The sequence below is a fragment of the Panthera pardus genome, unplaced genomic scaffold (assembly GCF_024362965.1).
Source record: "Panthera pardus isolate Hobbes unplaced genomic scaffold, ASM2436296v1 HiC_scaffold_15, whole genome shotgun sequence".
NCBI lineage: Eukaryota > Metazoa > Chordata > Mammalia > Carnivora > Felidae > Panthera > Panthera pardus.
In genome coordinates this window covers 66,128,577-66,155,146 of record NW_026526710.1, presented here as the reverse complement: position 1 = coordinate 66,155,146, position 26,570 = coordinate 66,128,577, and the positions used below count along the sequence as shown (strand labels likewise).

The 26,570-nt window shown below is 38.2% G+C and overlaps 1 protein-coding gene and 1 pseudogene across 4 annotated transcripts in view; one reads left to right on the top strand and one right to left on the bottom strand.

The window, feature by feature from the left end:
- Window positions 1-26,570, bottom strand: part of DCC (DCC netrin 1 receptor) — a 1,128,596-nt gene that overhangs the window by 942,152 nt on the left and 159,874 nt on the right. The window lies entirely within an intron of this gene.
- Window positions 26,292-26,570, top strand: part of LOC109275579 (40S ribosomal protein S19-like) — a 147,112-nt pseudogene continuing 146,833 nt past the window's right edge.

Below are 26,570 nucleotides of genomic sequence, written 5' to 3'. Positions count from 1 at the left end.
ATCTCACGGTTCATGAGCACTATCTCCACGTCACGCTTTGTGCTCACAGCGCGGAGCCTGCTTGGGATTCCCTCTCTCTCCCTCTCTCTCCCCCTCTCTCAGAATAAATAAACTTAAAAAAATAAAGCTAGTGTTGAATGATTTTGGAGGGCAAATGTTGTAGAACAGAACTAGCATGTTTCAACTGCTTTTCAGAGGTTTCTAGTAGTTTCTGTGTCTTCTGGAGACAAGCATAAGTGGCATCCTTGTAGTGAGAAGCCCTGGAATCTTTTATTGTTTATATGTGACACACATCTCAGAGCAGTTTGTAGGACTGATAAAACACTAGCTAACTGCTTGACTCATCAGTTTGAAGGCAGCCCTGGAGAGAAGGGGTTCCTCACAAAATAGCCCAGAGAACAGGAGGTGGTTTATAAGCAGTGACAGCTTTGGAGTAGATGTTTGAACATCTAGAAGGACACCCCAAAGACAGTGACATTAATGGAAATTGTGCAGTAAATAGCAGCTATTTAGAGGACGATTTACCTTATTTCTTTATAATCTCTCTTTGGGAAATTGCAGCATTTCTCACTTCCGGCGTCACCTTTCTAGATCTTTTATCTGTAGCCTTTGCCTTCCGGTTTTAGGGTCGCTAAAGCCAATGAAAATAAATTAGACTGGCGTTACCGGAAGCTGCACCTGTCTGTGCTCCCCTCAGCTTTCCACATCTTCCAGGAAAGTAAAGGAGCGGATCTCTGCCTGTCTCGGGGGTTCTCCTCCAGTTCCTACTAGTGCGTATCTCTGAATGTTTCCCGACACTTAGTAAATGTTCTGGGACAAAGACAGTCAAGACATATGTTTTTCCTAGGTTTTGGTAATTTCATTCCTTTTCTCTGCAAAATGCTATTTTTAATTCTTGAAGTATGGTGGAGTAGGAAGAACACTAAACATAAAGCCCAAAGTCCTAGTTCCACCTATTGAACACTTCCTGGGTGCCATCTATTATGTTTTACATGCATAATCTCTCTGTTTTTATAACTCTGCGACAATCCCCATTTTGCAACTGACAAAACTGAGGCTTACTTAGAAATGTTTAGTAACTACCCCAAAGTCACGTGACTACAAAGTGGTACAATTAAAACTTAAACCTAGTGACAGATCCTCTCAAATGCTTGGAATCTTTCACTTCGCCTTCCTGCTTTTCTTGCTGATGAACTTGGACAAAGGACTTAACCTATTCTCAGCCTTGGGCAGCTCCATATCCAAAAGGTGTCACAAATGTGTAAGTGTGTATGTATAAAATATGTGTCATCCCTCAAAGACAGATAATATCCTTGACCTTTCTACTTAATGAAACATAGCAATCATATGAAATTATTTGTAAACAGCAAATTCCTTAAAATATATTATTTTTAATTTTTTTCAGTATGCAATATACACTATACTGTATGTAGCATATTCCTATTTCTCTGAACTATATTAGTAGGTTTTAGTTGCATTCAAAGTTTTAACTACAGCTTTCTACTATAGTTTTTTGTTTGTTTGTTTTAGAAATTTGTTGAAATTTTCCATTTGATTGGACAGGAGGATTAACCATGATACTTTTCCAGAAAGGCAAATAGGCTAAGGGCAGATGTGTTCCTTTCTCCGATTCACAGGACAAGAAGTCTGCCTGGAGCAGATATTATCATTGTTGCATCCACAAGGTGACTTTGGTAGATAAGAAGGAAGCTAGAGGTAGATGCCTCTTCTTATAGGCAGAATGTATATGATAAGGAATAATTCTTATATGTGCAAGTCATTGGCATGAGTGACTATACAAGATGAGAGTCTGAGGAACAGGTGATGCCAATGGTTTTTAACAAAACCTGTAGAGACTTGAAGAAACAGCAATGTGTTTCTGCTGTAGGGAAACACATCTGTCTATTCTATTTATTTTTAAGTTTATTTATTTTCAGAGAGAGAGAGTGTGTGTGTGCATGCATGTGTAAGTGGGGGAGGGGAAGAGAGAGAGAATCCCAAGCAGGCTCCACACTGCCAGTGCAGAGCCTGGTGCAGGGCTCGAACCCAAAAACCATGAGATCATGACCTGAACTGAAGTTGGACACTTAACTGACTGAGACACCCAGGCACTCTGTAGACAGCTCTTTTAAATCCTAGCAGTAATAGGAATGTGACGGCTCTTCCTCCTACCTGAAGGGGCCAGTCCCAATCCTGAATAGTAAATATTTTTATGAATATTTAATAATACGAATTAGGAGAACTTATATTTTCTTCTGTTGGAAAACCAGACATAAAGATGAGTATTGGAATACTGGTTCACTTCTAATCGTCATGAACAGCAGAGAAAACCCACTGCAGTGAAAACCTGGGCCTCGGAATGCCCACAGCCTTTCGTGTACAGAATGGCAGTAGGTGCATGGTTTTTCATCTGTCAGCTGATGGGTAAATTTTAGGCCTGTGAGCCAAGTGTTACAAATCTGTATGCTGACCAGGGGCCTTACTGGTAAAAGCTTGGCCTAAACTTGTTACTAGTGGCTAACTATACCAACCATATCTTCTATCAGAAATTTTGTGCAGAAACACAGATATAGCTTAGAGTAGAATCCATTAGGTGCTAAAGACTATGAGTAAGCAGAAACCACAAGTGGGAAAGCCCGGAGATAAAAGTTAACTATAGTATGAATAGGTCACTAGGGCTGATGAAACTTGAAAGGTTCTATGTCCAGTTACTGATTTCCAGTTTCTGAGCCAGGCTCCAGTCTCTTTGAATTTTTTTCTTTAATGTTTATTTATTTTGAGAGAGTGGGAGGGAGGGAGGGGGAGAGGGAAGGAAGGGCAGAGAGAAAGGGAGACAGAATCCGAAGCAGGTTCCAGGCTCTCAGCTGTCAGCACAGAGCCCACTTCGGAGCTCGAAATCATGAGCTGTGAGATGGTGTCCTGAGCCAAAGTCAGAAGCTTAACCAACTGATAAGCTCCAGGTTTTTTGAAGCTGTACTTAAGGACTGAATGTCTGTATTGCCCTTCCAAATTCATATATTGAAATCCTAAACCCCAATTGTTAAGGGTTATTCAGAGGGGGGCCTTTGGGAGGTAATTTGGTCATGAGTGTGGAGCCCTCAGGAATGGGATTAGTGTTCTTATAACAAAAAGAAACAGAAGAGCCCCTTCCCCTCTTTCTACCACAGGAGGGTACACTGAGATGTCGGCCCTGTGCAACCCGGAAGAGAGCTTTCAACAGAACAGGACAATGATGGAGCCCTGATCTCACACTTCCAGCCTGTAGGACTGTGAGAAATAAACTTCTGTTGTATGAGCTGCTCAGTCCATGGTGATTTGTTACATCAGCTGAACAGACTAAAAACTGGCAATACGGCTGTACTTGCTCTTCTTGGAAACCTAGCAGTGCAGACATTTTCTAAAAATTTTTTTAAACCCAAATAAAAGGTAAAAACTCCTGACTTCGTTATTTTCATGTGTATCTTACAGAAATTCTCCCAGCCTTAGTTTTGAAGAAGAATGTTACAGCTTGTGCAGTATTTATTAAAGAACTAATGAGATAAAGGAAAAATGAGAGAATTGTTTGCCTACACAAGAGGACAGCCTGACCCACAATCAGTTTATTATACTGGCATACCGATCTGAGAATTTTAACCCACTTGTGCTGCCTACCGTAATGTTGGTAACAAGATTCTACAACATCTTTAGCTGTAATAAGGAGCAACTACAAGATTTCAGAGCTTAGAAATGCAGTGGTTTTATTTTTTACTCACGAAAGCATGCCAGTCTGCTCTGCTGACCCTTCACATTAAAGCTAAAACAGGTTGCCTAGAAAATCATTCTATAGAAATAAGGCAAAGCTCTTGGGGATCAGACTAGTTGCCCTCCTTCTCCAGAACTGGCAGAGCCTTAGATACTCTTGACCTGATGCCCTCCTACATGCCAAATAAATATAATGATTTCATTTTCTTGAAAATTCTTTTACCAGCCACCCAGATAGACCAAAATTAACCTCAGGAAAACCTTCACTTGTGATTGAATTTGAATGACTGTGTTTACACAAAAGCAAAATAGCGGTTTGTGTGGGATTTTCTGCAGCCTGAGATGAGATGGTCAGCTTCTCCAGCATGTACATATTAATGGTCTAAATCATTACATATGTAACCACTAAAAAGCTCATTCAGCAACCACTGAACTCTACATTTTTCTAACACATTTATTTTCACTTTTGCCCCGAAGATAAACAACTGGGGGGAGAATCCCTCATCTAAGTGCAATTAAGCTTAATAATTACTCAAACTTGTCACCCATAAATCATGACCAATAAAAGCAATCCCAATCAATTGCTTATCAGGGAAATACCTAGCTATGCTTTTTAATTTTTTTTTAATGTTTATTTATTATTGAGAGAGAGAGAGAGAGAGAGAGGGAGGGAGAGAAAGAGCATGAGCATGAGCATGGGAAGGGCAGAGAGAGAGGGAGACACAGAATCTGAAGCAGGCTCCAGGCTCTGACCTGTGAGCACAGAGCCTGATGCGGGGCTCGAACCCACAAACCGCGAGTCATGACCTGAGCTGAAGTTGGACGCTGAACCTACTGAGCCACCCAGGTGCCCCAATATGCTTTTAATATAACACAAGAATCATCATTTTATGTATCCGTACATAAAATTCCTTTGTTTAAAGAATGACCATGTTTGTTTTCATATCCTCCAGCAGAATGAATACAGTATGTGGATACCATTTACTGCAGACTTAAAAAAGGGAAGAACAAATTGCTCTAAATGTAGTGTTTTTACTCTTAAGATATGATATCACCTTTCATGAGTGTTTCCTTCAATACAGGGAAAGCAGAACCATTTGTAATGTAGCTTTTCATTAATACAGGAAGATGGAACCCAGTAAAAACCCTAGATCACACACCTATCAGAATCCTATCCACGTCTAATGATATTAAAAAAAAAAAAAAAAAAGAACTCCACTTTGGGAAGAGCTTTCTTTTGCTCAATGAGTAAAAAGGTACTGATGTATGACTTTGGATATTTAAAAACCACCACCTGAAGATATATTCTGAAGTTTTCTGGAGATATTTGGAATGTAGTGAGTGGAAAATAGTGCCCATCAGACCAGCACACAGAGGGCATTTTACTATATCCCTATTTCCATATTTCCCAGAAAGGTAGACCTATAAAATTCTTGTGCATGTGTGTGTGTGTGTGTGTGTGTGTGTGTGTGTGTGCGCGCGCGCATGTATAGCTGTGCATGCACAAGCATAAATCCATCAATTCTGAGAATATACTAAAAGCCCATGCTTTTCTGTGGTTGTTCAAACATTATAGTTAATAAAACTGCACATATTTGAAGAGATTTTTTAAGCACACTGAGACACAGTATTTCACGAAACTCTCTGAATAGTCCTGGAAAGTAAACAGGGAAGATAGTGTAGATCTACAGATGAATTGAGACTTGCTCATAGGCCAGAATACTTTGGCCTCCAATCTAGATCTTCTGCATCCTAGGGAAGTGCCCATTTCACTGGACATAATGAGACTCTTAAAAGATCAGACTGCTCTGAATTGTCATTTACCAAGCATCGCATCTTGTACCCTACAGCCACCAGCAGTACCTGAAGACTTGTCTCTTATCCTCCACGTACCAGGGATTGCTATCACCAATTCGGTTACAAATGCTTGTCCACTAAATTCACCATGCTTAATATTAATATCCCCATGCTTAATATGGCCATCTATCTCTCCCTCTTACTTCCCCTCTCTCCAAGCTCTTTGTTTTTTCTTCTTTCATTCTTCCTTCTGCCTCCACTGGGCCTTCTAGAAACTCCGTCCCATGCCAAACAAGTTTTCCTACATCCTCAAATGCTTTCTAAGGATAAATTCTATCTCTCTGCTTAACTCATACCTGCCTCTCCCCCAAGGACACCGATTCCCCTGAAATTTTTGAAAAGAATGAATGCATGACGAACTCTGTCTTTAGGTAGGTGTATTAATTAGGATCATTATCACATAAACAAAACAAGGTAATATGAAATCATAATCTTGTGCAATGTGAGCTTATGATGTTAGTTTTAGCAGAAATTATTTTCACTTGACAGAAAAACTGAGGCTCACAGAAACAGCATTTAATTCAAGTGAGGTCCAGGAGTGGTTAATGTCAGAACTCCTTTCCTTTGGCTTCTCATCTTTCTCTGTTATTTCTCCTCAATTATATTATTTCTTTGTCCTCATTGTCACCATTCTTAGGAGAGTTAAGAAACCTCTATGACAGCAACTGACAATTTTTTTTCTATTTTCCATTCATTCAACATCTGTTTGTCAACAAGTACTTAACTTCTGATCAGCTACATTTTAAAAGTCTAGTCGTCATATATTAGGCAATAAACCAGCAGTCTGCAAGCTTTTTCTGCAAGTGGACAGACTGAAAATAATTTAGGCTTTGTGGGCATAAAGTCTCTATCAGAGTTACTCAAGTCTGTTGTTAAACCTGAAAAAACAATAACAGCCATAGACCTATTTAAATGAATAGGCTTGGATCTGTGTCTCAATAGAAATTTATTTACAGAAACAGGTGGGTGCCTAGATTTGTCCAATAGGCCAAAGTTTGCTAACCCCTGAAACAGACTGTTACAGACAGGTGAAAGTAGACTGTGTAAAAAGTGGGAGATGAGTTTAGAAGAGACTAGTTTCTACCAGCATCTTCTAGATGACGTATACATTATGCTAGTGCATAGCAACCCACTGACTGATGAAGAAGGACACCTTACAAACTAAACACCAAAGTGGGTTAAGGGGACAGAGAGAAAGCTTTGGTCTTCAATCAGTACGGCAGGCACCTCTTCATTATGTCAGAGGGGAAGGAAATGCACACTTAAATCTTCATTGATTGACTTCTAATTGATTGACTTCTGACTGATTGACAATCTAATTGATTGACTTCCAGATACTGTTTCAGGAACTTGTAAAAATAATTTTACCTTATTCTTATAACAACCCAATAAAGCGAGCATTATAATCTGTATTTTAAAGATGAAAAGCAAAGCCGCAGAGAAGTTATATAACTTGACTCAACTAACAATTGAGAGAACCAAGATTTAAAACCATTTCTCTTTGTTATCCCAAATCATGTTCCTCCTAGGACTAAAAAAAAAAAAATGAAAAGACTGGTGTACCTCGATGTCTAAGCTGGTTAAGCATCCAACTCTGGATTTCCGCTCGGATCATCATCTCGCAGTTCCTGGGATAGAGCCCCACGTCAGGCTCTGTGCTGACAGCACAGACCCTGCTTGGGATTCTCTCTCTATCCCCCTCTTTCTCTGCCCTTCCCCTGCTCGTTCTCTCCTCTCTCTCACTCTCTCAAAATAAATAAAACATTAAAGAAATGAAAATACTTAAAAACCCTATTGTGATCACAGGAATAATTTGCCTTAGCCTTCCACTAGAATGGTTACCGAGTATTAAAATCTAACTTAAGAAGGTGCTCTTTTCTCCTCCACCTTTCCTACTCAGGCAAAGAATATTGGCAAAGAGGTTAATATGGAAGTATAGCACGCATAATAAAAGGTTATGAGCTCTCTGGTTTCTCTGATTGTCCCAGAGGGTTAAAGTGGCATATAATTGATTAAGTCTTAGTAACTTTATTTCCTTCAACTATATTTGGAATAAAACTGGTAGCTGATATCTCTCCACAAATGAATAACAATGAGTGATAAAAAGATTACTGTGTATAGAAAAGCTGCACCTCTACTTGCATAATTATATTTCTAAAAAGCTAAGCATAAAATTATTTGAGACATCACATTTAAGTACAATAGTGCAGGAGCTTCTTCAAGAGATCTACAGTATTTTTAAAGTAGAAAAATTTTCAATTACACAAATAACTTCTAATTTACTTATTTTATTAGAATTTCTACATCAAGATTCACTTTCTCAAAACAAGGTATACTTTCAAAAGTGTGTTTAAATAGAATCACATTGGAGAGATAGGAACATACTAATGAAGCTCCTTAACAGGATTATGTTTACTTCTTTATCAGAATTTTTTCTTAACTTTGAAAAATATGCAGAAAGTACAAATTGTATTAAGTTTTCAAGAGGACAGTCAAAGTAATTTTTGTCTTGTTTCATGACTCAACTAGGTTAGCCTATAATTATTTCCATATTAGAAAATGTTGGTGTAATAAAACCCTGCACTTCCATCTGATGATAAGACATCGGGGCTTATCCAACAGGGCTGTAAAAACTGTTAATTGAGAAAAGCAGGAGATATTTATCTCGTTAGTTTCAGATTCATTTGTTGTTCTTGCACAAGTATGCAGATTTCTGAGAATGGCAAATTCTGTTCTTTTTTTGTTGGGTTCAAATGATGCATTGTTATCTAAATGATAATCAAAATTCCTTGATGCTATTAATAAACAAACTTTTAAAAAATATAATTGTAAATTATTGATCCCATGCCAAAAATCTGTCACCAGTGTATAAATTAGCATGAACATATGTTAATGCATAATTCACCATTTGCAACAGAGCTTTGTTAAAAAATTGATGAAAATTCATGAAAGAACCTTTCTAGATTAAGTTGCCCAATAAACAAGTAACCACAGGCATTCACAATGTAGAGTTGATACAGCTTTTGAAATTGGCCTTCATGTGTTTGGTAGAACATTCATAAGGCATATTTAAACCTCTAGATAGATAGTTTTGCTTATTAGTTTGAATCACAGTTGTTTACATTTAACTACTAAATGGGAGAAAATTGAAAGGGCATCTAGTCTAATGTTTCCCAGTGTGTGGTCCATGGGCCACCTGCATTTGATTCTCTTGTGAGCTTATTAAAAATGTTCTTCATCCTGTCCCATCCCTAGGCTTCCAGAATCAAAATGTCTGATGAGAAGCCTAGAAACCTACTCTTACTTCCAAGTACCTCAGATGCATTTTATGTACTGCAAGGCTGAGATCCAACTATGTGGAACCTATGATTGAGAAACTGGGGTCACCTAAAAATCAGAGGCAGATCTGAGACTAAAAGGAATTATTCCTTACTCCTAATCCAGTGTTCTTTCTCCACATTTTAGAGAACAGTAAGTAAACAAGAAAGATAAATAGATTGCACATGAGAGCAAATATCAGTCTTTACCAATGTTACTGGAATAAATAATTGGTGGCTATGGCTAACACATGCTTACAATGGGCCAGATCCTATACTCAGTACTGAAATATATTAATTTCCTTAATCTTCCCATCAAACCTCTGGGGTAGGTGTTATTATAATCTCCTGTTTACAAATAAGAAAACTAAGGCACAAAGAGGTCAAATAACTTGCCCTTGGTGTGGTAGAATTACCTTCACAGATGGGAATCAACAAGAAACACCATACCTAATTTCCCTTGGCTATTCAATAAGAGGTATTAATGTTCACTTGAGGTGGAACACCGTAAAATATTTTTGATCAAAATTTACCCCTAGAATACTGATCTTCCGGATAAACAAATTCCTTTTTTGACTATAAGGATATATTTAATTTAATGAACATATATTAATTTACCTACCAGGTATTTATACTTGAATGTGATTTTTTTTTTCAATCAGACTCTTGTCTTCTGAAGGGTGGGTGAAATTACTTACGTGCAATGATAAAGTGGCAATCGGGGTAGGGTTTCTTGATTTAGCAAATAAAATTTGAGATACTCAGTTAAATTCAAATTACAGAGAATCACAATTTTTTTTTTATCCTAAGTGTGTTCCAAATACTGCAACATTATAATATTTTCTTACATGGGGGTGCCTGGGTGGCTCAATCGGTTAAACATCCAACTTTGGCTCAGGTCACAATATCATGGTCAGTAAGTTCGAGCACTGTGTCAGGCTCTGTGCTGACAGCTCAGAGCCTGAAGCCTGCTTAGTATTCTGTGTCTCCTTCGCTCTCTGCCCCTCCCCGACTCTTGCTCTGTCTCTCAAAAATAAATAAACATTGAAAAGCTAAAAAAAATATTTTCTTATACTAAAAGCTATTTATTGTTTATCCAAGATATAAATTTAACTGTGCATCTTCTAATTTTATTTGGCAGCCCTAGCTTGAAGAAAGAAAAAGAGGAGTTTTGGTCAGATCTGGGTGGGGCCTCATTAGGGAATTTGCTCTAACCCTTGGGCAGCACAAAGGCACTGCCCTTGGAAAGTTAACAAGCACCAGAGGGCTCTGGGTAATAAAGACAAGGAAGACTAAGATAGGGCACAAAGAAGTCTTTGGGGAGAGAAAGACATTCTGCATAACGGTTGAGGTGGTAGTTATACAGGTATATACATTTGTCTAAACTTGTTGGAATGTACACTTAAAATTTATGCATTTTATTATTTGTAAACTATGCTTCAATAAAGTTGATTAGAAAAAATTAAATTAAAAAAAAAGAAAGAGTATAAAAGGGGCGCCTGGGTGGCTCAGTCAGTTAAGTGTCCGACTTCGGCTCAGGTCATGATCTCATGGTTCGTGAGTATGAGCCCTATATAGGTTCTGTGCTGACAACTCGAGCCTGGAGCCTGCTTTGGATTCTGTGTCTCCCTCTCTCTCTCTGCCCCTTCTTCTGCTCATGTTCTCTCTCTCTCTCTCTCTCTCTCTCTCTCAAAAATAAACAAATATTAAACAAATTTATTTTAAAAAAAAAAAGCATAAGAGGAGAAATCTAACTTGGCTGTTTTGTCTAATGTTGAGCATGTCCTGCACTGTCATGGCATCTAGACCTAGACAAAAATACCTGGGAGGATGTGGAAATAAAAAACAAATGGTATGGAAACAGTAGGACTGTGTGAATGTTGACACTGTCATGGATGTAGGTCAGGTAATTATCCCTGGACATGTAATTATTCCTAAGTAACTCAACAGTATGCCTTCATCCTGCACATTGCCTCATGATTGTTTAGTCACTTCCTTAATATCTTAGTTTTCCTACTAAGCCGTCAATATTTTACTGGTCTTTACCGAGCAGGCTTTCAGGGAATATGTATTGAATAAGATTGAGTCCAAGATTTTTTTTTAAGGCTTGATAGATATGTTGTGCCTAAATTATTCATTTATTCATTAATTCCTCCAACAAATATTTATTGAGCGCCACCTTAACTCTGCAATTTACCTTGCCTGGGGATGCAGTAGGAAGATGAGGTATTGGAGCACAGTTAGCCACCAATATAAAGTTTTATGTCCCCTTTAGTCAACATAGAAGAGAAAAATGGTTTATTAACAAACAACTCATGGGGCAAACCATTTACTTTTCAGTATATTTTTAAAGTCATGGTAACTTCCTTAAAACAGTTATAATCTTGCACACCTTTCCTCAACTAACACACACAGTTAGAAATAACACAAATAATTTATTCTATGAATTTATAATTACCCCCAGAAAGATTAATGTAATTAAAATCTCAAGGAAAATACTTATAAAACAAGCATGCTTTTTTGTTTTTCCTCAAAATCATATTATCACAAAGTCCACGTGCCAAGTAAGGAAAAGAACAAGGAGACTGTCTTCTAGACGAAACTATGACCCTCCCTAGAAATTTTGGTTTAAGAGGTCCCTGGGTGGCCCAGTGGATTGAATATCCGACTTCAGCTCAGGTCATGATCTCATGGCTCGTGAGTTTGAGCCCCATGTCAGGCTCTGTGCGAATACTGCAGAGCCTGGCACCTGGAGCCTGCTTTGGATTCTGTGCCTCCCTTTCTCTGCCCCTCCCCTGCTTGTGCCCTGTCCCTCTCTCTCAAAAATAAGTAAACATTAACGTTTTTTAAAGAGATTTTGGGGGCGCCTGGGTGGCGCAGTCGGTTAAGCGTCCGACTTCAGCCAGGTCACGATCTCGCGGTCCGTGAGTTCGAGCCCCGCGTCAGGCTCTGGGCTGATGGCTCGGAGCCTGGAGCCTGTTTCCGATTCTGTGTCTCCCTCTCTCTCTGCCCCTCCCCCGTTCATGCTCTGTCTCTCTCTGTCCCAAAAATAAAAAAAAAATAAAAAAAAGAATCAATTAAAGAGATTTTGGTTTGAAATATACTAGCAGAATACATTATCTTTGTTAAACGGTTCTTTTCAGTTTGCATCCGTCAGTAGAACCTGAAATTCACTTGTTAGAAAATCATACAGCAATTTTAAAAACTGCATGTAAGGCCAAATGGTTTGTTCACAGACTTCAACCACAGCAGTGCAATGCTTATGCATGAAAATGATACTGACTAAAGCAATAAAACACAAACTATTATTGTAAGGCACTTTTAACCAGACTGTTACAAAATGGAAAGAAAAGTTTGATCCCCTGGTCCTAAAAATTACTAAGAAATTCTAGATGAGAGGAATCATCATCTGTATTTAAAAAAAATGCATAGCCATAGCACAAAAGGTACTTTAAATCCAACCTGTAAAGCCACAATTATTGCAGGAGCAAAAGATCACACAAAAAGAAATGAATCAGTAAGTAGACTACCTCCCCAAATAAGGGGAGAGGGGAGGGGTTTCATACAGCATGGCCTGTCTATATATTATCCCTCTGAGGACATCATCCACCAACTCAGAAATCTCCAAAAAACTCTACCATCAGTATCACTCCACTGAGTCATCTTAGTTTGATCCCACATAGACACGGCTAAAATGTGTACGTGCATACCTATTACCTGAGAAGCTTCTGCTGGGAGGATGGGTAAGGGAGGAAATATTCTTAAGTAAATTAACATAGATTTATTGACTATAGTAGCAACTACACATGCTACAAGGCTCAGTAAGCCTGTCCCAGAAATAACCAGCCATAGAAAAATTTCATGATTCAGAAGTCACCGTTCAGCCTCGGAGCTTGTAGAAGGATCAGAGAGCCCTATCTGCATAGGGCAGCGCTGGGGAGTTATGCTTTGGAGGACCTGGGTCCAGGCCAGCTTGCAGGCACTGGCTCTGGAAGGGACTTTTGGGTGACTGGTGCCTAGGTAGGTCTCAGGTGCCATCAAAGTTAAGACAAAATTAATGCAGCTCCAGGTTTCGCAAACTCTCCTCTGCCTCTAAGATTATTCTGAGGGGTGTGTGTGTGTGTGTGTGTGTGTGTGTGTGTTGTTTATTGCTTTTGTTTTTTGGGGTTTTTTTTTGCAAACCACTTGACATCAAATGGCAACCTTTTCTACTGAGATACAACAGGAGGAGAAAACAAGAGGGAGGAGAGGGCAGGGATTTCCCTCCCTGTCCTGCCAGGCTCTCCTCTATTTTTTTCACTCAGACACTTCTGCCCATCACGGTTCATTGAAAGTTCTTCATCTCCTAGCAATTTCCACTCAACTGTCAGGCAACCCCCAACTGGAATGGCAATTAGCCAGATGTCAGCCTCCTATTATCTCCATCTTCAGTTCTACATTATTTAGTCACGGCATGATCGCTGCGGAGGTGAAACCAACCCACCAGGGCTCCACTTTATAAACCTGCAGCGAACCTGAAAGCAGAGCCAAACGATTCACTACAAACAGGCACACAAAACCAAATCTTCTCTTTCTAGCCTTTTCTTAGACCTTTGCTTTATCTATTCCTCTCTTACTTGCCCCTTCCCCATCACGTGCCCCAAATCTCAAGGTAACTTACTCAGATATCCTAAGTAGTAAAGTTCATGGAAATGATTAAGCTACTGCATGTCTTTTAAAATACAGTATCTTTTATTCTCCATGGTCAGCAAAAATCTGCACAGAAGCAGCCCATCCCTGGAGGCTTTACTCCTCCCATCAGCTTCTTTTAAATAATTAATATAAGTAAAAAAGATCCTCACTGCTCTGCAGTTCACATTTAACAAAGAAGGCTGTTCCCTGCAGCAGGCAAGACCCTACTTGATGAGCAAAGTCCAGGCACAGGAAACAAACCCGAGAGAGCTGCAAATTTGTTTCCGAAAGTCACTCGTTAATCCAAGGTCGGCTCCCAATCTGGCAAATACATTCTTGAGCTCTCCCACACAAGTGCATTTTTCAAAGACATGTGAAGCTAATAAATAGGAATAGTTGTCATCCAGAAAAATCCAATCATCCGAGGAGGAAACCTTTCCACATATTTTCATCGGTTACCAAAAAAATATAATTAGCGAGCTGTGTCTGCATCCAGCTACTGAACTGTTTCAACTCGGGGGCATGGTTAGAATTCCCTGGCCTTCATTCAGGGTCGCAAATTAATCAGTACCTCAAATGCTGACATAGGTGATTAATCTGCCTGAAAGAAAGGTAAGGCAAAAACAAACTAAGCTAGTGGGGCAGGGGCAATAGATATCGTCTTAAACGCAGGTAGAACGAAAATGTGCTATAGGGGTCCAGTCGTTTCTTCTCACCCTGGGCTCTGTCAAACATCCTCAGCTCATGAGTAAAGAATGGTTTTAATAATTGTCTGCACTGTATACGTTGCAGGCACGCACAGACACACAAGAGCAGGAGAAAAGAGAGTGAAAACTAAAGATATATGTATATCATGCGGGGCTCTGTTCACTTCTGTTCAGATATAATTCCTTCCTTGAACTTTGTCCAAAACGAGAATATTTTGTTTTTGTTCTTTGTTTTTGTTTGTTTTAGATTTTGCGTAATGTTTATTTATTTTCCGAGAAAGGGAGAGAGAGAGAGAGAGAGAGAGAGAGACAGAGTGTGAGTGTGGGAGAGGCAGAGAGAGAGGGAGACACAGAATCCAAAGCAGGCTCCAGGCTCTGAGCTGTCAGCACCAGAGCCTGCCGCGGGGCTCCAACTCACAAACCATGAGATCATGACCTGAGCTGATGTCAGACGCTCAACTGACTGAGCCACCCAGGTTCCCCTGATTTTTTTGTTTTTAAAATAGACCAAGGCAGAAGGATTTCAGTTTTATTCTTATGTCATCTACCCCTCAGTTGAAGAATCTAAGAGCAGGCTACACATGGAGTAATAGACAGTTGCTCTCCCACAAATCTGCTTACCCAACTGATATTTCAGTTCCATGCTTTTTCACGTTCCCCTGCCATAAAAAGTACTAACCTTCCTTATAAGATATATTTCAACCTGGGAGGTCTACACTCCGGGTTCCACCACTCACCTGGGAAGCCTGCCCCGACCACCCCCAACTCATGGCAATGTTTTGATCTGTGAAATCACAGACGCAGAGGGTATATACTATATCTCATACTCTCTCAGACTCCTCCACTCCTAGCCGGTGGACTCAGGGTGTAGATGATCAATAATTATTTGTATTTTTGTATACAAAGCTTGCTATATATAAGCACATTACTTTTTCTTTTCCCAACTTGAAAAGTCAAGAATTTATTGGGGTAACACTTTGAGAAGAAGCAAAACCACCATATGATGTTGAACATCTTTTCATGTGCCGATTTGCCACATGTATATTGTCTTCGGTGAAAGGTCTGTTCATGTTCTGTTCACGTCTTTTGACCATTTCCTGATTATTGATTTTATTATTGCTAATAGTAAGAGTTCCTTATATATTCGAGGTCCTTTCTCAGAGATGTTATTTGAAAATATTCCCCCCCCCCATTCTTTAGCTTGTTGTTTCAAACTCTTCACAGGGTATTTCACAGACCAAGTTTTTAATTTTGATGATGTCCAATTTATCAATTTCTCCCTTTGTGAATTATTCTTTTCGTATGTAAGAATTCTGCCCATTTCTAGATCTCAGAGATACTGTGTTTTTTAAAACATTTTTTTTTTGTTTTACATGTTACATGTACGTGTATGGTCTACTGGAGTTTATCATTTTATAACATGTAAAATTTAAATAGAGGTTCTTATATTTTGCCCTTTGAATACAATTTTGCCCTATGAGTGCACACCAGCACTTGTTACAAGAGAAATCTTTCCTCCATTGAATTGGTTTTGCAAGTTTTTAAAAGATTCAAAGATTCATTGAGTACAGTTCTGGGTCCTCTGTTCTACTGCACTGTCTTATAGGTCTATCCTTCTTCCAATATTACACTGTTTTATCTGAGTATTTCTGAAGGTATGTTCATGAGAGATATTGGTCTGAATTTCTCCTGGTCTTTCCAAGCGATTTTTGCTGGACATTTATAGAATCTGACTAAGATGCTACCAGGGAACCAAGGACCACAGGGTTCATCAGTGATCGTAGGTAGATCTGACAACCTGAACACCATGTAGTATGGAGGAAGAAGTTCTAGTTTTAGAGCCAGAAGTCCTTGGTTTGGGCTCTGACACTCTCAATTATTAGTTGTTGATCATGTTCTTCATCTATAAAACAAAATTATTTATTCAAAAACTGAATTTTAAATCCAACCCATCCACTAGTGGGATAAAGAAGATTTATATTACTGGTTTGTTTGAAGAATGATTAATAATAATAATAATGATAATAATATTAATATAATAGCATGGTAATTAACATATGCCAGGAACAATTCAAAGAACTCTACAGAGGTATCAACTTCACAGTCCTTTGTGGTGGATACCAGTATTTACCTCATTTAAGACAGGAAGAAACTGAGTCATAGTTTAACTTATAGGTCTAAGACTGCACTGTTAGTAAGTGATGAATCCAGGATGGAAAACCAGGAAGTTGTAGTCCAGAGTGTAGGAAACTGCATTGCCAAACACAAAAGCTAATGTAAGATATTATTATAATGAGCTTTCTTAGGAAAATAAAACAAAACAATCACACCATCCATTAACATATCCCTTTTCTCCAAGCTACTATTATTTATTCCTTGCATAAGTATAATAGCTTCTCAACTGACTTTTCTGCTTCCATCTTGTTCCACACGTAGTGTTTCAACGCAGAGTAGCAAAAGTGGTTCCTTTAAAATGTAAGTCAGAGAAGGGTACTCTTCTGCCCAAATGCAGAAAAAACTTCTCATTATCTTTAGAAAATCAAAGAACGTTCTTAAGAGCCTACAGGGTCAACGTTTCCTACCCTTGGCTCCCTCTCCATTCCTATCTACCATCTTCATGTCTTCACTCCATGTTGGCCACAAAGGACTTCCGGCTATTTCCTGAACAAACCAAAAATACTCCTATTGTAGGTTCTTTATGCCCTATCAGAAGCATTCTTTTTTTTCCAGAGACCCTACCTAATAGGGTCCTTACCAACCACCTCATTTAAAGCAGTAAGTTCTGCCAATCTTTATTCCTTTCCAGTGTTTTTCTCTTTCATAGCATCTGTCATTTCTTGATGCTCTACTATATATTTAATTTTTTATGATCTATATCCTTCACTAGAATGGAAACTCTGTAATGACAGGGCTTCTGTCTGTAGGATTCACTGCTAAATCCCTGGTACTTACAATTTCATCTGTCACATAGTATGTGCTCAATAAATACAACAGTAAAACTCTGAAAGCATGTACTGAGAAAAAATAAAGGGGCCCCTGGGCAGCTCAGTCAGTTGAGTATCTGACTTCAGCTCAGGTCATGATCTTGCCATTGCTGAGTTTGAGCCCCGTCTCGGGCTCTGTGCTGACAGCTCAGAGCCTGGAGCCTGCTTCGGATTCTGTGTCAACCTCTCTCTCTGCCCCTCCCCAGCTTGCACTGTCTCTCTCTCTCTCTCTCTCTCTCTTTCTCTCTCTCTCATTCTCTCACTCTCTCAAAAATAAATAAAACATTAAAAAAATTTTAAAAATAAATAAAAATAAATAAAAATAGAAAAATATACATATCCAATTTTAAGTGAGTGAAGAAAGAACATCAGTAAATGAGAACTTAAAAGTTTATGTCTAGGTTTCTAAATAGTCCTGTTAACATATAATTATGTGATTACATAGAGGAGGAAGGCAGGCAGGAAATAATGGCCAAATTTGTTAGTGACATTAAGATACTTTCCTCAGTAAAACTGACAGTTAATGAGGAAGTCCAGTGGAGGACCAGATCTCAAGAATGTCAGCTGCAACCACACAAGGCTAAGATTAAGTAACCCAAATAATGAAATAGTACAGCACTTTTATAACTGGGATAGTGAGGCCTAAGCCCTGAACCTATTACATGCATTCTCATAATGCTGGCCATGTTCTCCCCAGGGAGGCCATCAGCTTCTTTAGGGCAAGGTAAAGACTAATAACTTAGACTTCCTGTAGCATCCTACATGGCTGGCATGGTCAAACAGAAGCTTTCTTTACAGTGTTTAAATTCATGAAAAGAAGAAGTTTTACACATCATATAAACACATAGAAAAATGTAAAGAAAACACACTGCCCTCTTTTCCATGGCTTCATCAAGCTTTTTAAAAGAAATTCAGAATAACCTATGAACATTAGGAAAGAGAATACGTTAGTGTGGAAAAGCCAGCCCTGAAAGACAGAAGCTTTGTGTTCTGGCCCAATCACAATTCTGATTAGTTCTAATACTTTAAATAAGTTATTTAATATCTGTGAGCCCCAGTTTATTCATATGTGAGGTAAAAATCGTGGCCTAGGTAAACTCTGAAGCAGAGATTCCCAACCTCAGTACTACTGTCATTTGGGGCCTGACAATTCCTCTCTATAGGAGTTTTGGTGTGCACTTGTAGGAGATCTGGCAGTAACTCTTGCCTCTAAGTATTTGTTGTCAGCAGCATCTTGCTGACCCCAAAATCTCTGTAGATATTGGCATTCCCTGGGGAGTAAAATCACCCCTTGAAGACCACCATTTATACTTTTGATATATTTTCCTTTCCTAGAGATGCATGCACCAAATCAGAAAATTATTTTCTTCTCTTCTTTCAAACTGTTTTACAGAGCTACCATCTACATTTTCTTGCCCTCTATAAAAGCAAGCTGTAAGGTCTTTTCTAGACTTCTTTTTTAAAGACCTGGTTTGCCGCATTCATCTCGGGCAAGTTGGAGACAAACTGGTTGCTTATGACATTTTATACTTCATCTGGGTAAGGGAAGTGAATTCTGCCATTTTTGCACCTAATATTGCCACCTAAACCAAATGGAAACCTTCTTTCCTCTTCTAGCCTCATTTGTCATTTGTAAATTTGATAAACAGGCACACTGCGTTGTTGATAATCGTTTAGAGATCATTTGAGATTAGAATGGAATTAAGCACACAGAGAGATACAATAGGTGATTATCTCTATGAGGCAACTTCGGAGGCCCTGGGAAGATCCTCTTCTGCTCAGAAATAGTATGCTGGGTTAAAAATAAAAAAAATCAAAACAAAACAATAAAAAGGGGCGCCTGGGTGGCTTAGTCGGTTAAGCGTCCGACTTCAGCTCAGGTCATGATCTCGCGGTCCGTGAGTTCGAACCCCGCGTCAGGCTGTGCTGACCGCTCAGAGCCTGGAGCCTGTTTCCGATTCTGTGTCTCCCTCTCTCTCTGACCCTCCCCCGTTCATGCTCTGTCTCTCTCTGTCTCAAAAATAAATAAACGTTAAAAAAAAAAAAAAAAGAAATAGTATGCTGGGTAGACTGATGGTATTTCTAGTAGAGTGTATTCCCTATGATAAAGTCACAAAAGGATGTTTCATAAAAAAGTTACTGTAATTGCACTCCATGGCATTAACTGTTCTAATAAGAGGTTTCCTCAGTCTGCTCTATACAGATCAAGAAGGAGATGGAGTCAGGGTTAGTATCAGGTAGGGAATAAGGAAACCACCATGACCAGGGTGATAGGCCGAAAAAGCATTCTCCAAATCGTCAGCACTGAAGTAGCAAGGTCTATAGGGGAGACTAGTGTTGGCTAAGCTTCAATGTCATCAGCATCAGCTAGGTCTGGTGAAAGCAGAGCTGTGGTAAGTAAAGGTCTCTATTCTACAGAGGAGATAGGAAGGCTGTCACTTATCATACAGGCATTGACATTTATAAAGGCTGGAACATGGGAATTGAGATAAGTTCCAGCCACTGGGAAAGATGCAAGCTACTTAACAGGGGTACCTATACTCTAGATAGTCCATCACATCTGGAGAAGGGCTTCTGTCGTAGAAGAGGTTTGAGTTAGAAGACAGATTAAGGCAAAAGAATTCAGAAGGCCAGTCACAGATTGGGCCTACCCAAGAGGAGAGAAACTTGGGTTCTCCCTGATGGTATAAGGTCTAAAGTCTTGCTGCTTTCAAGGCACTTAGAAAAACATACACGTGCAAAATCCTAAGTCAGAGAAAGTCCCTTCAGATGGACAGACTCAGGCTAGTGACTTTCAGTGAGGACAGGAGCAAAAAGGACATTTGTTTATGCAGACATGAGGTTCTAGAAGAGATGGAAGAAATGAGGGTCATGGGCTGTGGGCCAACATTAATCTAAAAACTTAGATCTCCCCCAAGCAGCCCTATTTTTTTGTGAATAAACCTAATATAGACTTATCTAAACACGTTAATATCTAATTACTTAAGTCATAGTCAGGCCATTACTACCCAACAGGAATATAAAATATAAGCCACAGATGTAATTTTAAATTTTGAGTCACTACATCAAAAAAAGCAAGAAGAAACAAGTTAAATTATTTTTAATTATCTATTTTATTTAACTTAATATATCTAAAACATTACGAGTTCAACATGTGTCAATATTAAAAAAAATATTACTGAGCCATTTTACTAATATCTTGTTACTAATGAGATTTTTTTCATACCAAAGTATAATTTATAGCACATCTCCATCTGGATGCTAAATTTTCATTAGAAATACTTGATCTCTATTTAGATTTTACAAAATGCACAGGTGAAAAAGTAGATTCACTTACTCAAGTACTTCCAAATAATACTTCAAAGTTTTTCAATGACTGAACTGAATATTAGCTTTTAAATTACTATTAATTATAATTAAATAAAATTAAAGATTAGCTTCTCAGTCAGTCACTAGTCATTTTTCAAGGGCTCATGAGCCACATATGGCAGTGGCCATTTACTAGGCAGTGAAAATCTAAACTCTATTTCTGCTTAAGTAACATGTTTAAGTGTTTCATGGCTCACGGTCTAGAGTAGCATCTCATTTGTTCAAATTTTTTCTTGTTTTAAAGTTGAAGAAATTTTGTGTCTTAATATTCTATAATTATGTATTTTTTCCTTCTTTATAAATGCTTTCAAAGTTTTGATTATATCACCTCTAAGTCTTAACATTTCCTGAATATAAAGCCCCAATCTTTTAAAGTCAATTTGCTTATGAAATCACCTTACATCCCTGATTAATTGAGTTATTGCTCTCTGGACCTTGTTCCAGATTCTTCTTTCTCCTTTTTCCCTCTCTTTTATTTATTTCAGTGATCAAATCTGAAAATAATATTGTAAGTATAGCCCAACAGTTCTTTAATAATAAGGTATACTCTGAAATCTAAAACTATAAATTAGATACTTAAAGAAAGATTTTTTTTTCCTTCCAATAGACAGGCATTCTGAATCTTTTCAGAGAGCAGTAAGATTAGAGGGGAAGTAGGTGTATATATATATTGGTATTAATGATAACGTGTATAAAGGTGATTCCCTATTCCACCCACTACCTTTGCAACTACAATAAAACAAGAAAACTTAAAACTTAGCACAAACTGCTAGTAGGTGAAACATTATCCTAAGAAGAATGAAACAAAACAAAAAATCAGATGTCCTCCTTCTCTAACGTAAGAAGGCCAATTAAAACAAAATACTGGCCCTCATGGGTTAGGGTAAAATAATATATTTTTTTCCTAATAAATTTTCCTAATAATTTTTTTTTCCTAAAGGCAGACCAAAACATATATATATTTGATACCAAAAGATGCTCTGAGGATTCCATCACCTCTAGAAACAGTACTGTATGAGAGAGTAAAGGTCTGTTTGGGGACGCTCTGATGGACAAAAGACATACTTCTTAGGCTGGTTTCACTTTTGTACCCTTTGCTAGGAACACAGGAGATATAATACTTTACTTTTTATTGCCACTAGCTAAATTTACAGTATGGTAACTGATAGGTTAAACACTGAATTCAGCAAGAGAAACCACTCTCTTATTGGAAATTTTGTTGTTATTTTCTTTTACAGGACTAACTATGTCTGATTCAGCTTCAGCAATTACACTATTCAATCTCTTATCTACAATTTACACATTAAGAATGTAAATGCTTAATATGTTCATGGTCAGAAGCTTCTAAAACCAACCTTCAGGGCAATCACTCTTATACCAATATATTTACAAGCACTATGTTAATATATTTGACTTTGAAAAATTTGAAATGATTAGGAAAATAACAAACCAAACTTTGATTCATTTGACAGAAATTAATTAATTTAACCTGATTGGCTCACTTTAATAATAATAATAAGAGGAAGACAAATAAAGCCTAACAGAGATTAAAACTCCTAGCAAAGGATATGTGATTTCTATTAGGCTGTACAGGATTAGCATCTTATCTCCAGTTAACAAACAGCCTTGGTATTAGTCTTTTAACTATTCACTGTCCATTTTGCGTCTTGCAATATATCATCTTTGGATTGATTCCAAATTTCTCTTTTATGTCTACCTACTTCTCTTTAATCAATGTAATCCATCATCAATTTGAACTTAAAAGCAATTATCTAAAATATCAAAGATACACCTATAACAGCTGTCACTTAAATTCTCTATATACTTTTATTACTAATAATCATTCTTCAAAAAAGTTCCTGAAATAGGGAAATAATATCTACAACCAGAAGTGACAGTAGAGATATAAAATGGCAATATCCAGTAATTATGGTTTCATTAATAGCAATACTGAATATCTTATGTCTTAGTAAGAAAGATACTGTCTACTTCCAAAGAAAGATTGCATGTGGGAGGGGGTGGGGAGCAGGGAGAAAGTGAAGGAAGGTGGGAGGGAAAGAGGGAAATCGAGGATTTATAGACCTAAATGCAAATTTTAAAGAAAAAAAATCATATAACATTAATCACAGTGACTAATACAGAAGTATTATAGACAAACATTTGGCCTAATGACTTTTTAATATTAGACAATAGATATTGCTTTAGTCATCCTAAGAACACACTGCCAGAATCTACTAAAGAGATCATAATGCAAATTAACCATTTATATGGGCATGCATTTTAAGTGTTATGTACCTTTTATCTATTACTATATTTTGCACAGTTAAACCCTATTATAACATGAAACATGTTTACATGGGTTTGTATTTTACACAGGTCAACCTAAAACTGTTAAAAATATTTTAATAGGGGCGTCTGGGTGGCTCAGTTGGTTAAGCGTCTGACTTCAGCTCAGGTCATGATCTCACAGTCCGTGAGTTCGAGCTCCACGTCAGGCTCTGTGCTGACAGCTCAGAGCCTGGAGCCTGCTTCGGATTCTGTGTCTCCCTCTCTCTCTGCCCCTCCCCTGCTCATTCTCTGTCTCTCTCTCTGTCTCAAAAATAAATAAAAACATTAAAAAAATTTTTAAAAAGACTATAATAAATTCTAAGTCCTAAGCATTATATGAAGGCTTTTATTTTTTATTTACATGTTTATTTATTTATTTTTGAGAGAGTGCCCAAGTGCGTACAAGAGAGTTGGGGAGGGGCAGAGAGAGAGAGAGAGAGAGAGAGAGACAGAGAATCCCAACCAGGCTCTGCACTGTCAGCACAGAGCCCCACATGGGGCTCAAACTCAAGAACCCATGAGATCATGACCTGAGCCAAAATCAAGAGTTGGACGTTTAATTGACTGAGCCACCCAGGCACATCAAATGAAGACTTTTAAACTAAATCATGGGCCTTAAAATGACATTCTGTTATTACAGCAGAATATTTTCAAATTTTAGCTTTTTAAATTAGTCCTGAAAATGTTTTGTGTGCCAAGAATTATGCAAAATATTTCATCTATCAAAATTATAATTACTGAGAATCAGATATCTAGCTGTAAAACAAAGGGGGAAATAAAATATTACCCTAATGATCTTCCTATGGGAATTTAATACTGCATGGGAAATAAAAAAATGATGAAACTCTGATCACATTAATAAATTCACACTTTTCTTAACCCTGGCAGGGGGGGCTCTGTTAACATGGTACCATGTGTAAATGTGTTTCCTCACTACCAAAAGAAGTATTTCAATGAAATTTTCAGATTTTATAAATGACCTTTTTAGCATAACTGAAATGTGTAACAAGTATCTCAAAAATACCACAGCTGTTCCAGAATTTCTTTAAAAAAAGAAAAAAAATGATGACATGTTGGCAGGATTGGATGTACCCAAGAGGGGTGGTCATCCTTCCCATTTCCATTTCATTAGTTTTATGATTTTAATTACCAGAAGTAAATCCCTCTCACGACAAATAAAGTGTCTACAAGATAGACAGAAACGAAGTCTTGTACGTCCTTCATCTTTCAGCTTGTACTCAATTCTATGATGGATTAGAATAGAGCAAAGGGCAAACTCTACCAGCTTTGTTTAATCATAATACCAGCTATTTTCTTTGATCCTTCCAGTAATTAGGAAATGATTAAGTAATCTAAATTTTTATTGATATTCTATATATAAAACTTCTGCCATGCCCTTTGGGAAAGAGTCAATCTTTTCTTTAAATATACACTTTCTCCCAAAAACATAAATGTACTGGAGAAGAATGAAAGCCTATGAAAGAAGATCTATGTTGAAATCCTCTCTAGTCTATTTTGTAGTCCACATGAAATGGGCCAATCCTTTCCCTTCTCTCTGATTCAGCTTACCTATTCGTAAAATAAGAGATAAATTGTGGAGATAAATTACCTTCCTTAATTCATTAGGTTTTCTAAAAATAAAATCAAGTATGAATATTATTTGAAAAATAGAGAACATGAAATGAAGGTATTTTAAGAGGAAGATTGAATAGAACACTTGAAAACAGACATACAGAAACAAGCTATTTGCAGACAATTTCAAGAGACTTAATTTGCTCAAGTTTGCCTCTATGGAAAGTTGATACATTCAACTTTTTCTCTCCCTTCTCTTTCCTCTACACATAAACAGATACTCTGCTAAAACTCCTGAGGTTTTTTAGTTGTGTCTTCAAAATAATTTAGGAGTGCTTTAATCTGAGTACTTCTGGGACCATTTCAAATTTTACAGAAATATACAAAAAAAATAATAATTAAGTGAATGTTTGTTAGATATTTATAAGGTGCCCAGTGTATGTCAGGATAAATGGTGCTGGGTTTTGTTTGTTTTTTCAGAACTGCAGTTGTCAAACTGCTACAGAGAGTGAGTGGGAGTTAGGCAGAGACCTGGAGAAGCAGACTACCATTTTCCTAAGGCAAGCACTGAGGCTGGGCTGGGAGAAGGTAGGAAAATGGGGGAAGAGGTGAGGGGCAAAACAGGAAGGCAGGAGGGTAACACCCTCTACATATAAACTCTTTATGGTTTTGAGATATCCCACACCTGGCTATGGCTTAGTTTGCTTTACTCCACATGTCTCAGTAGACTTTGAACTCCTAAAATTGAGTCAGCCCAAGCAAGGGGCTGGCAAGAACCAGGGATCCCAAGAAAACAAGCATGTCTCTAAGCAAAGACCCCAAAGGCTTTGTGTTTTACTTCTGGTTTCACTCATTTGTGAACTGCACAGTTCATGTGTTGGGGTTAGGAGGAGTAATAAAAGGTGAGTTCCCCCTGGAGAGTTTAGAGGGAATTCACGCCTCCCTAGGAATTCAGATCAGGGGCACTATAATGAAATACAATCCAGTTACTGGTTCAGTGTGTATCTCAATCCAGTGGTTCAGAGCCATCTCAGCCATCCCTACCCACTTACTTTGCTCTGACCATCTTCCATTTAGAATGCTAGCTTCAAGGCTCCATTATGCTAAAAGTAGAACCAAAGAACAAAGTTGTAAAATTCTTGGCTTTTATTGGTGGTGGGGAAGAGCTTAGTCCAGATTTAGGGCAGAGTATTAGAAGAATAAATGATCCATGCTACCCAGCAACCACCCTCCAATCTCCCCCTGCATATGGTGGGCAAAGGTGGGGAACGGTACAAAAGAGAGCAGAGTCAAGAGAGGAAAAATGAAAATCTCTTAAAGACAATTACATCTCTAAGACTGAAGGAGATGGCAGGATCATAGTGACAGAGACTCTCAATTTACATTTAAAAATGTGAGAGTAGATGTGTTTTATTATGCTTCCCACCAGAAGCATCCATAGTACACACATCTCTGAAGAGCTGCCCATTTACTCCTGGTTATAGAAGGGCACAGCAGACTCACCTGTATAAAACGTCCAGGCAGACGTGTCTAAACAGCTTCCCTGAGTAACCTAAATCCCCAAACAAGGCTCAATATATAGCTAAATATTTCCCTCAGGTGACTGTGAGTGGTGTAAATGAGATCACAAACATAGGTGCCAAGAGGGGTCCTTTTGATTAAAATAGGAAACCCTGCAATGAAAAGAGGCATGGATGGGGTGGCTGAGGTTCAGAGGCACACACACAGTGACCTCAGATGTTAGCATGGAGGAGCTCCAAGAGCTAAGAGCAAACAGACAAATGGGTATCTCAGTTGATGGAAACATGAAGAGATTTCTCTCTGCAAAGCTGCTCAAGGATGTAAAGTAGGCCAAACTCAGGCCCACGGACTTGAAGGACAATCACATTCTGCTCTCAGGGACATGTGAGTCCCCAGATGATTTAGATTTAAAACAAAGGCACCAATTTTCTTAGTCTTCTTTTTTAGAGCTTGTGCATACATTTTGAGGTCAGCAACATACCATACCTATCAGAAGGATAACC